Raw genomic sequence first — 12,539 nt, 5'->3', positions numbered from 1 at the left:
ATTTCTGTGGAGCAGGGTGGATGACCCTGCCCCGCTGCTGTGAGAGAAGGTGAGCTGGGCCCAGTGGCAGGTGAATGGGTGGCCTGTCCGAGAGGCTGAGGAGCTCCGAGAACCAAGGTCTAGCCGGCCACCATGGAGCTATCAGAATGATGCTGAGGTGACATTACTCTCTTATCTTGCAGATCACCCTGTGGACCAGGGGAGTGGGAGGGAAGGCATATGCTGTCATGCTGTTCCACTGTATCTGAAAAGCATTGCCTAGGGAGCCGGGGCCCTGGCCCTGCCAGGACGCAAACTGCAGGCACTTCCTGTTGAAGCTGGTGGCAAGGAGGTCCACCTGAGGATGCCCCCATCTGCTGAAGATCCCCAGCAGGACCTGATCGTTCAATTGCCATTTGTAATTGTCCGCTCCCAGTCTGCTGAGCCTGTCCGCTTCCAGATTGGACTCCCCAGAGAGATGATAGCGGTCAGGTAGATGTTGTTCTCCAGGGCCCATTCCCACATGTTGACTGCTAGGGTGCACTGCGGTGGGGAGCTGGTGCCACCCTGCTTCTTGACATAATACATGCTGGTGGAGTTGTCTGTCTGGACGAGAATGACATTGCCCCCAAGGGGCCTAAGGAAAGCTTTGAGAGCTAGCCAGATCGCTTTCAGCTCCAGCCAGTTGATATGAGACTCCTTCTCCTGCAGGGACCAGATTCCATGGACACTGCGATTGTTCAGCGTAGCCCCCCAGCCTTCCAGGGAGGAATCCGTGGTGATGGTGACCTGAAGGGGTGCCTGCCGGAAGGGCCTGCCAGTCAGCATGTTGCAGTCCCTGGACCACCAGGTGAGGTCTGGGTGGAGAGAAGGAGGAATGCTGACAAGCACTTGGGAGCCCTGCTCCTGATTCCATGAGGCCGCGAAGTGCAGCTGTAATCTCCTCATCTTGAGTCCCTTTTGGGGGGCGGCCAGTAGGAACACCACCATGATGCCCAGTAAATGCCGTTACCACCAGCCTGATGTGACCTCTCGGCTGAGGAAGTGACCTACGGCCCTCTTGATGGCCATGATCTTGTCCTCCGAGGGGAAAACTCTCTCAGATCTTGTGTCCCAGATGAGGCACAGAAACGTGATGCTCTGCGTAGGCTGCAGCTGAGACTTCTTGAGATTGATAGAAAATCCCAGCTCGCGGAGAGTGGTCATGAGAGCGGAGGAGTGTGATGCACCGCCTCTGGCGATCGCGCCTTGACGAGCAAGTCGTCCAAGTATGGGTAGACGTGGTGGTCCTGAGCGCGGAGGGCCGCCACTGCATTCATTAGTCTGGTAAACAATCTGGGGGCTGAGTTGAAGACGAAGGGTAGAACCTTGTATTGTAAATGGCAGCCCATGATCCTGAACCGCAGAAAGGATCAATGAGGCTGCCAAATCAGGACGTGTCGATGAGAGTCCTTCAGATCCAGGGAGCACATTCAGTCTCCCTTGCACAGTGTCTCCGCTATGAGTGCTGGCGTAACCATCTTGAATTTTTGAAGAGGGAGAGAGAGGTTGAGGGTGGAGAGGTCCAACACAACTCTCAGGCCAGCCTGGTTCTACTTGTGTATGGCGGAAATCCTGGAGTAGAAGCTCAAGCCTCTCTGGGAGGTTGAGACTTCCTCCACTGCCTGGCTCTCGACGAGCAACCGAATTTCTGCCAACAGAGTTGCTATCCCAATCTGTGGGAGTGGAGGGGGTAGAGGGAGGAATCGGTAGGCGGTACCCCATGGATTCTACAGAGAGGATCCAGAGGTCTGCGAACCTCTGACACCAAAACTGCACGTGAAGGGCAAGCCTGCCCCCCGCCGGGGACACGTGGACCCGAAGAGGCCCGTCATGCCTTCTTTCCCTCTGAGGCTGTTGTTGAGGAGGCGGACTGAAAGAAGCCCTTGCTCCCCCCCTTTCGTTTTTTGCACCAGGCTGTCTAGACCTCCGTTCTTGGAAGCCCAGGAACCAGCTGAACGCCCGCCCCTTATTGGAGCGTTGATGCAACTGGGTGTACGCCTTGGGTGTGGCCTTCATAAGTAAAGATAAAGACTTCGCAGTTTGGGAACTGTTTTGCTTTTTATCTAGTTCCTCATCGGTGGTGGAGTGAAAGAGGTCACTACCCTCGAAAGGAAGGTCCAATATGCGTTCCTGGACGTCTGGGTTGAATTTAGTAACCCAAAGCCAGGTAGTCCTTCTCATGTCCGTGGCAATGCATATGGCCCAGCCAGAGGTGTCAATGTGGGCCATGGTGGACTCCAGGATGACCTATGCCACCAGTTTGTCCTCTGCCAGACCCACCTTGAAGCGTGCCTGGCTCTGCACCGGAGGTTATGGAAGGAAGTCGGCTATTTCCCGCCAAAGCCTCTAGTTAACGGCTGCCAGCATGACATCCGCGTTGGATTGACAAAGGTGCAGTAAGGCGTTAGTATAAAGCTTATCCATTGTTCCTATACTTGCCATTAAGGCGCTGCTTGACAGGCTGGGCCAAGTGTGGTCTGAGCCACGCCTTCTTGTCCAAGGTGACAATGTCCTTCTGCATCGGGATCCCCATTGTAGCCGCGGGGCGTAGAATGAGGACCTCGGTAAGGACCCCTGCCTCTGGTTGTTCGACCCAGTTGAGGGAGCCCCAAATACTCTGCCAAACCTGCAAGCCGTTCATGGAAAGCCTTGGCTGATGACGGCGTGTCAGGGCCCTCCTCCTTGTCTGTGTCCACCAGGGTGTCCGGCTGGTCTGGAGCGGGTGGAGGAGTGCTGGGCGCCGAGGACTGCGGTGTAGTGACCGGTGCTGTTGGCTGCTGATGAGGCTGGCGTGGAACCGCCTGAACTGTGGGAGGCAGGGGAGCTGGAATCGAAGGAGCCAGCAAGGGCAGCAGGGGCTGCACCGGGGCCTGCAGCGCTGGAGACATAGGAAGAATTACTTTAGGCGCAGGCGGAAGGGCCGGAGGGAGCATGTCCCTGATCACAACCCAAAGGATGGCCCCCATCTGAGGAGATCTCATGAGAGTAAGGAACTTTTCAAAGAACCTATCCTCACAGGCCAGTGGGGTGTCAGGTGAGGTTGACGGGGTAGCGGGCAGCTGCTGGGGCCGGTGCATACTCTGTCTAGCTGGTTGCAGGGTTAACCTGCCCTGCAAAGCTGCTGGATAAGCTGTAGGCCACATACCTGGTTGACACCAGTCCCACCTTGTAACTCGTACTCCCACCTGCTCCGTTCCCAGGGGCGGTATCGGACGAGCAGCAATTTTGTCTGGCGTGGCGGCCATCTTATCGAGCTGCATGCCACCTGCCGAAGTCGTGGCGCTTGGCTCACTGGGCCTGCCCTCCTCCAGGACTCTTAGCGGTGGAACATGAGACCTACCATGCATCTCAGGACGAGGCCTGGTAGGCATGTTGCCCTCGGCAATATCGCCGTTAGTGCTGCGTGCAGGCGCCCCCTTGGACATCTGACCAGTACAAGGGAGTAGCCACTTGGGTGGACACCCGGTACAAGAACCAGGCGGTCCCTCAGCACTGTTTCCGGAAGGATCTAATTACCCCACGTCCTGGCGGCCGGTAGCTGGAATAGCCATGGTACCTGTGCTGGTGCGAGAAACTAAGGTTCCTCCCGCTCGGGCGTTTCCTTGGGTAGGAGTCGCCCTTGCAGAGTGCGATGGAAAAAAGCGTCCCTCCCTTGGGCCTCGACTTATGTCTGACAAAGTCCTTCAAGTTCTCTGGAGGCGACTTCTCGAAGAGTTCCTCCGCCAATCTAGCCTGTTCTTCAGAGCATGTGGTGTAAGGGCGTTGCACGTGGTACAACCCTCCCAGCCGTGGTCAGGGCCAAGGCAGCGGAGGCAAAGAGCATGGGGATCGGACGTAGGGAAGAGCCCTTTGCAGGCTGGACACCTGCTGAAGCCCACTGACGTTGACATGCGCTGGGGAAGTGCGTGGCGCCAGAGGACCGAGTACCTGATTGATAAAGAAGAAGACCAAAAGACAGAAGAAAGTATCTGGGGAAGAACGCATTGTATTACAAGGAGTGCTGGTGAAATCAGCCCGTTCCCGTCGACACGGAAAAGGGGACTGAGGAGTGGCACTGGTGGGCGGAGTCAGGGGAGTGCATGCTCCCAGGGTCGCGCCTCTAAATTTAAAGGGGAAGAAGGTTTTTTTCTGGCGAAAAAGGTTCCGTCTCCCGTCCCTAGCGAGGGACGCCCATGCAGTATGGAGGAAAGGGGACGGAACGTAAGAGTAAATGGCATTACGTCTGCCAGTGTCGCATTCCTTTGGTGCAGTGTTGAACCGTGTTGTTCCATGTATAGGGATGTGTAATGTTGCACTGTTGTTCCTATGGTCCTATGTGTGTGTTGCTAGCCTGTTGGGGCAATACGCAATGTCGATTTACTGCAGCATTGTCACTCATGTCCTAGTTCTGTGTGTTGTAGGCTGTCATGTGCAAGATTAGAGGGCAGATCCTGCATGTACAGGCCCTTGACAGGGCATGCATTCTTCAGTTGTGGTAATCCCCCCTCACATGGCATTTCACTTGTGCTGCTAGAATAGTATGTGTGATGGCACTTGTACTCACCCAACATCCACGTCCGTTGCCCTCTGTGCCTTTCCATGTATACAGGCAATGTGCTGCTCTGCAGGGCCATGGCATCATGGGTGAAACCAGGGAAGCAGGCACAGCAGTGTACTATGAGGTCAGGCTCGCAGGTGACATCGACATTGAGGGAGTGATGCTGCTTCTGGTTGCGGTATACCTCTTGGGCTACCTGGAGTGCCACCAACGCACATGGGTGCAGTCCAGAGCAGCCATCAAGTTGGGAATGTGTGCTGCTTCATAGAAACGTGGCATTCTCTTGTGCCGGGGCAGTGGGGAGGAAGATGTGCCGGGAGACATGGCGCACAAGTGCTTCCAGCACCTGCACAAGCACATTTGAATATGTGGGCTGAGACATGCCATGTAGCATGCCCACAGTAGGCTGGAAGGTGTCCGCCGCCAAGAAATGCATGACCGACACAAGCTTCAGTTGCGGGGGTAAGGCTGTACTGATGTTGATCCTGCTCTCTATGTCCAAGTATTTGTTGTTTATATGGGGACTGTACAGTGCCCTTTAAAAGTGAATGGCTTGGTTTCTGACTTAAACGTGTTGCAATCCTTTTATGAAAAGCAGAACCAATAGATTCTCCCCTTTTGTTTCATGGAGGAACATAAAGGTCCCTGGACTCAAACACATGGGTGAGAACCAGCCAGTGAGAGAGAAACACTGGCTTAAGCAGCCACACAGAGGGACTCTCTCCCTTGCAGGAGGACCTTGGAGAAGGAACAACGCTATCGATGTGGTGGGCAGAGAGTCGTGGAAATTCTGCTCTTGGTTGAAGGCAGGGAGCCCGGAGACCTGTGAGTCACGGAGGCCTATGGAAGCAAATCCAAGCCAGAAGCAGCGTGCTGGTGTATCGTCTAAGCGACGCAAAAACCCTGTCAATCCCAGATGGAAAGAACCAACGAGAGAGACCTGATCGCACAGACTAGAGCAACATTGGGTGTTCGGAACCGCACTGGCCAGAGAAACCGAATTCCCGACCGAGCACTGCTGCTGTAAAGGAGGTACACAGCCTTGGACAAGGAGCAGGTGGAGGGCAGCGTGGCCACAGTTGAGCCCATGCCAGGCTGAGAGTCCACATATTCAACAAGGGGGTGAAGCTGACAATCCCCGTCGGGCTGAGAATACAAGTACCCCATGAGGGGGTGAAGAAACTGTTAAACAAAGGAAGGTTGAGCAGGCCTATAGCCAGTGCAGGGCTGAGAGACCGAATAACCCACGAGGAGGTGAGAGAATACATTTACAAAGAGAGCCAAAGAGCTGAGGAGCCATAGCTGGGCCGAGACATGAAATATTCCACAAGGGAACAAGAAGTCCCAAAACTCAAGCCAGAGTAAGGCAGGAAGTTACCCCAAGTCACAAAGTACCTTAAACTGGCGTGAGAGCCGTATTAGATATTCTGAATACCAACCAATCCAGGTCAGGAGGACCTGTCATTTCCACAGAGAAGAATTCATCCCGAGAGACAGGATCCACATATAACTGTTTCAATTTTGCTAACAGGAAAGCTGAGAGACATTTCTTTATTTTGAACTAAAACTACAGGCCGAATGCCCGAAAAGACACAGAACTCTTCGGGTGGGGATCAGAAAACCAGCCACCACTAATCCACCTCAAGGTGGGGGGGGGGGGGAGTAACACTTTCCCAACTGAAGCTTTTAAAAAAAATGTATTTCATAGTGGTAAGGCAGATGTTAGGGTAGTGTGGGTTTGGTCCTATGACAGATTTTCTACGTATGACATCCTGAAGTAAACCAGTTTATAATTTTTTACAGTAGAGATGCCATCTTAGAAGTAGTGCTTATAGGAGGCATTATTTCTGTTAAATGGAGACGCCTGCTTTAAGCATGTCCTCTTGTCAGTCTCCTATGTCTCTATGTCTGACATACCACAGCATGCAATCAATATGACATCTGCAAACTATCACACCTCTCCTCTCGCCCAAGAGGTATTTTGGTCACACCCAAGACAAACATCCAGACAGCACTCATAAGCACTAGCTAATCAATACCGACTGCTGTTAATACAATGCCTTACATCAGTGTATACAGCTGTAGGATTGTAGAGACAACCTGACGTCGCGCTGATTGTTCATATATATACTTGCACCCAATGCCACATATTCTTGATTGTATATGTTCTCCTTATTTTTTTTAACTAAATTATCAATTTTTGTTCCTAACCTAATTCCATGCTGTATGTACCTGTGTTCTATTACCAAATTGTTATTTGGATGTGTTTTTTTAAAATTAACATAGTAATTAATTCAAATAAACTTCAAATCTAAGGACCTCAAGACGTCTTCCATCGGGCAAAAAGCAGAGATGCTAAAGTAAATGCCTCCCTCACCCAAGAATGATCCTGTAGTTTATATTACTGGCTTTCAACCCTAAAGAATGAGCAAAATATGCTAAGAGGAAAAAAGGAGGTTGTCAATCATCACATGGACCCATGCAAATAACAATTCATCAGAAAAAACAATGTCACTCGGAAGGCAACATGTTGTTCTCTCCCATAATTCCCTTCTAACAAATTTGTGTACTCACTGTGACGGATCCTTGGATGTTGTCCCTTCTCCCATAGCGGCGGACCCTTCCCACGGAGCCAGAACGGTGCGGCCACAGTCCAACAATCCCCCTGGGGGTGGTGTACCGTGGGAGGATCACATGGGGAGGGAAAACCTTTACGGAATGAGGGATGACAATAGGGAGAACACAGTATTTACCCACCCCTAAACAACCTCCCGCACCCTCTTACCCATAGAAGATCCGATAGCCACCCACACTTCCTTGTACCTTTATAAGCTTGACACTTCCACCTCCTTAATAAGTACTGGGATGAGGAAGAGTAGGAACTACCCATGTGAATCATGCAGAAAAACAGACGAAGAAGATCATCAGCACCTCAGTGAATCATGGCAGTGAGGATACTGCAACAAGGAAGATGCGCAGAGTGATGAGGAATACTCAACAACAACAAAAACGCAGTCTAGTCAATATGGACAATTAATCGCAATGGGTTAATTAAAAGGAAAGGATGGACTAGCTTTGTCAAACTGCCCTCTGTTAAGATGGATTTCTGAACTCCGGCCTGGTGGGCAGAGGTTCAGAAGGCCAGCCTAGTTTCTTGGAACAGGGTAACCTTCTGGACAAGCCAGACCAATCAAGGTAGCATTGGCAGCGGACAAGACTAGGTCTCAGGAGGGGTGAGGGTGACTGAAAGATCTCCATGAGCACACAGAGTAAAAGACACTTACAAATCACTCCCAGTCAGGTGTATATATATTAAAAATACAAATACATGTATTCAAGGCCGTTGAAGTTCAACATACAGTAATAATCACAGTAACACTTTTAAACCAACACAAATCCTACTAAAATACATTTATACAAGACCCAGTGCCCTAAAGGGTTAATGCACGAAATGGGTCCACAACCTAGAAAAGGGAAGGAAGCAGGTAGTGCAAATAGTCTTTGGGCAGTTCTGCAGTAATCACAATCCTAACTGAAAGGCAGTCCAGTCCCTAAGATGAGGAGCCTATTGATCAAATGTACTTGCAATGCTGGTGCACGCGTTTGTCCAGATGGACGAACCAGGGTCTTTTGTAGGTTCTGTAGCAGCCCAGGAAGGCAGGTGAGGTGATGCAGAATAAGTTCCCACTATTTGAGGAGGGTCTCCCCAACAGGGCAGAGCAGGTTCCAAGAGTTGAGAATAGTTTGATAGCTCGGGCTATCTGTGAAAAGGAGAGGAGCCCTTAGGGGCCACTTGTGCGTAAAAAGGGTTGGATGTGCTAGGGGCCACTGGTAAGGGTTGCTAGTACTCACTGACCCCCGGCGCACTCCAGACCAAACTTCAGCAGTCAAGTCCAATTCGGTTGCAGGTTCAACTGTGGCAATTCTGCGGCTCTGAGCGATTAAGTTACAGCATTGATTCCCAAATGGGACAGTGACGATTTCTCAGCTCCTGGTGGATGGATCAGGCCAGTTTCACTGTAGCAGGCTTCAGGGGCAAGAGGGGCACAGCTGCAGTGCACCTGCAAAGTTCGTCACCATGGCTGGGCAACACAGTAACCGCGTTCACTCCAGATCAGGCTCTCTCTCTTTACTGCAGACCTGGGAATGCCAAGTGTATGACATTCGGTGTGAGTGCCTTGAACACAGAGCTAACGATGTACCAAGTTTCAAAGGTCTCCTCGAAACGGTGGCGGTATCAGGGCTAAGGTCCTGCGCAAGATGGTCAGCCCACTGGTTGGCCCAGGGACACTTCCGAGAAGGATTACTTGCAGGGTTTGATGAAGGTGCCGAGAATAGTTAGTCCCACTATTCCAATGGGTCGAAGCGTCTTCGCAGACCTTCTAGTTCGATCAGATGCAGAGGGATCCAGCAGGGCAACAGTGGGCTCAGGGTGCCAAACCTTCCAGCGGGTCACCAGCGTTTCCTCGACTCATCTTCTTAGTTTCAGGATACTTGGATCCTATCCTTCTTTCAATGAGAACTCCAGAGATCGACATGGTATGGGTGTTTGGAGCCTTTTCTTATCCAAAATCTCATTTGCGCCAAAATGAAGAGGACCCAATGGGAGATCTGCTCATATACAGGCATAACATACGTGGACCAATAATGGACCACGATGCTCCCAGACATTCACAGCACACCAGACTCTCTGGCACCCAGGATGTGTATTGGAACCAGATAGTCCCAAATCCTGGAAGCACACACACAACGCATGCAGAAGCCTGCGAAAGCTTGGTGTTTCACGACAGAATGCATGCCTAAATAAGGAGTGACCCGGGTCGCCCCGAGCTGGGGAATGTGAAGGGGCAAGATGGCCAAAGGACAGGGCAAAGAACCTTGTGGCATGGCCATTTTGGAGCCAGGCCACCTATTTGTGCCAAACGCGATTTACCTGGCAGGAAAGGGTTAAAAACACATGAAAAGAAAAGCTGCCACCAGCCCTGTCCGAGGCACATCTGCACTTCTCCTAAAAAATCCAGAGTATATAGGGCCTTTTCAAATTACTACAAGACCCAAGTGCACTGTACTGTAAGGTACATTGTGCACTTGCAAGATGTTGCAGAAAAGTTGCAACATTGACAAGGACTAAGGGAAACTAAGTCTCCCAGTACTGACTGTCTTTAAGGGCATTTCAGTTTCCCCAGAATAAAATGAGCGAAAAGCCCAGGGGAGTGTAGCTGAAGGCGGCGCTCCACTTGCAAAGTCAGACTAAGGTGTTTAACAGCAGCAGAAATGTGGGGGGTTCACAACTGGAGGGAAAAGTTCAAATAAAATTGGAATAATTCCTAAGACCCTCCCTGGAGGAACTGCAAGCTGGAGAAGGAGAAGGGACTGGGATGTCGCAAGAAGGGAAACTGCGTCCAGATATGGTCCGCTGTCAAACGGACACAAAGGAGAAGTCGAGGAAAAATCTTGCAACAAACCCAGAGTTCGTAGAGAGTGGGATGCAGAAGTCCAGCTGCCAGGAGAAGCGCTGCCCCTGTGGAGCCGCCACAGACGGAAGGCAGGCGAACGGCAAGAAAAACACACAGTCCACAGCCAGCATCCGAAGAGCCCCTAAACGGCCGTAGACCAGAGAAAAAGGTACACGGATGGCCTGGGAGATGCAGAGAAAACCCCCAACTAACCGGGAGGTCATAGAGAGTGGGAAGCAGAAGTTCAGCCGCCAGGAGAAGCGCTGCCCCTGCAGAGCCATCGCAGACCGAAGGCAAGTGAACCACGCCGAGGAAAACACACAGCTGACAGCCAGCACCCGAAGACCCCAGACAACGCCGCAGACCAGAGGAAAAAGGTACACGGGTGGCAGGCAAGAACCAGAGTGTCCAAGCCAGTGGGATAAAAATGGGCAAACACAGAAAGGTTCCACATATATGGTCTGGGATCCCAGGGCAAGATCAATATTGGACTACAGAGGCATCAAGAATGATCATCATAGTCACAGTACCTGCCAGGAGAGTATACGAGGTGGAATGCCAATAAAAGGCAGGATATGCAAGTTTTGGACCTGCACCTATAAGTCTAAAGCAAAGCATCAAGACTGCTCATCTTATTCACAGTACTTGGCAGGGTAGTACACCAGATAGACTACACAAAGCAGCAGAATATGCGAGTCTGGCACTTGCACTCATAGAACAGTACCACGGCATAAAGAACAGACTAATCATCACAGTCAAGCAGAGAAATATTAGTTTGTCATTGCAATACCTGGTAGTGGGGCCTCCTAGCTAGTTCATCAACAAAGAAAGCAAAGTAAGAGAAGACAAATACCCCTTCTTCGGCGCAGTTTAGGAAGAGAAGAATAAAACAGGGGAAGGGAGGCATCCCCTTTAGTTGTTGCGAACACTGAAAGACTTGTGTACAGAAGGAACAAGGTGCTTAGGGGGAGGGAGTCACTCCGCTAACACTGGATACTGCTAAAGCCTTTCTTTGTTGGAACTTTCATTATGAATGTTTGTTGTTGCATCCCCAGAGGCACGGTGGAACTTTCCTTTATTTAAAACGCTTTGTTTTATCACCAGGAGGTGGTTCTTGGTTCAGAAGTGCAGAAGAAGGGAGTCATTCTTCTGGACCTTCTAGAGAAATTATCCTTAGTTGAATATAAGTGTTAGGGACAGAAGTAGGTTTGACACGATGGTGGACTATTTGGATTTGTTGGACATTCTGAAAACCCTCAGTTCATTAGTTGAGGCAAGGAAACCCCTCTTAGCAATAATGATAGCTAGGTTTTTCCTTTTACTTCGATGATAATTAAAGTCTATAGCCGAAAACATACCATCTTTGTGTCGGTCCATTACTTCTGCACCCTTACATCACACAGAACGGAAGGTTCAGGATCAAACAACGTACCCAAAAAAAGATGTGCTAGTCCATCTAATAAAACTAGAACCTACATACACCTAGTTACGTGCCTGCAGTCCTTTGGGTGACTGTGACAAATACAAGGACACAAAAACATAATAACAAAGCTGTTATAGTAAAAAAGAAAAATGTAAAAGAAAATTCACCCAGTTAACGGAGGATGTGAAATTGGAGGGTGGAAATAACAAATGGAGGCGAAAAAAGCAGTGGGTACTGTGAGGGGTCAGAAATGTGAGGTGGACAACTTTATGAAGGTTTTTCAAAAGATCCCATTTTATTAAATTAATTGGTTGGATAAGTGCATCATTATCCCTACCCTGACGAGGATTTCCTTGTCTAAAATAAAATACATGAAACACTATAACTAAGGATATCTGTCCTTCACACTTATACATGCAATAACTCGATGAAGTAATGCATGGCAGTTCAAAGGCAACAAGAACAGACATAACAATTTAATTTGTAATAGGAGAACAGTCTCTCCTTATATTCTGGGATAATTCCCCTTCCCTGGATTCAAGCAGGATTCTGCTCCATAGTTCCAAAAGAAACAAGGAAGTCCTGGTTTGCAACAAAGTTCCAACACATTTCTTTGTGACTCCAACTTGACAACAGGAAGGTCCAACACTCCAGTATTCAACAAAACAAATAGAAGGTTCTTTCTCTTCCTTGAGCAAGAGTAAGATTCAGAATTATCTTCACGTAAAGAAAATGTTCTTAGTTAGTCAATAGCAACCATTATTGTCTTTGTCAGGATTATTTGCCACAGGTGAGTATTTCTGAAGAAACATAACTCCTCTACAGCAGTTTAATACAGTTCTTTCTTCAGCACCACAAACAACATTAATTGTCTTTGTCAGCATCACTTTATAGCACTTCATCCACTTCTACCCGGTTTACTTCCATGTCAGACCTACTACCTCAATCACACCTGGTTTACTCCCATGCCAAGCCCACTCCTTCAAAGGTTTGCCATTCGGGTACACTCCCCTGCCCGAACAGCGATTCACAAACAGCAAATGCTTCTGCGGTAAGGATCAACTTATAACAGCTTTACAACAACTTCACAGTGTTCATTGGT

The 12,539-nt window shown here is 49.8% G+C and overlaps 1 protein-coding gene across 5 annotated transcripts in view; it reads right to left on the bottom strand.

Annotated features, from left to right (window-relative positions):
• Positions 1 to 12,539, bottom strand: part of DOP1A (DOP1 leucine zipper like protein A) — a 2,904,166-nt gene that overhangs the window by 2,529,260 nt on the left and 362,367 nt on the right. The gene's annotated exons all lie outside the window — the stretch shown is intronic.

Source organism: Ambystoma mexicanum, chromosome 4p (genome assembly GCF_040938575.1).
Source record: "Ambystoma mexicanum isolate Mex_15411 chromosome 4p, UKY_AmexF1_1, whole genome shotgun sequence".
NCBI lineage: Eukaryota > Metazoa > Chordata > Amphibia > Caudata > Ambystomatidae > Ambystoma > Ambystoma mexicanum.
Note: the sequence above shows the minus strand (reverse complement) of the source record. Positions and strands in the feature narration are given on the sequence as shown.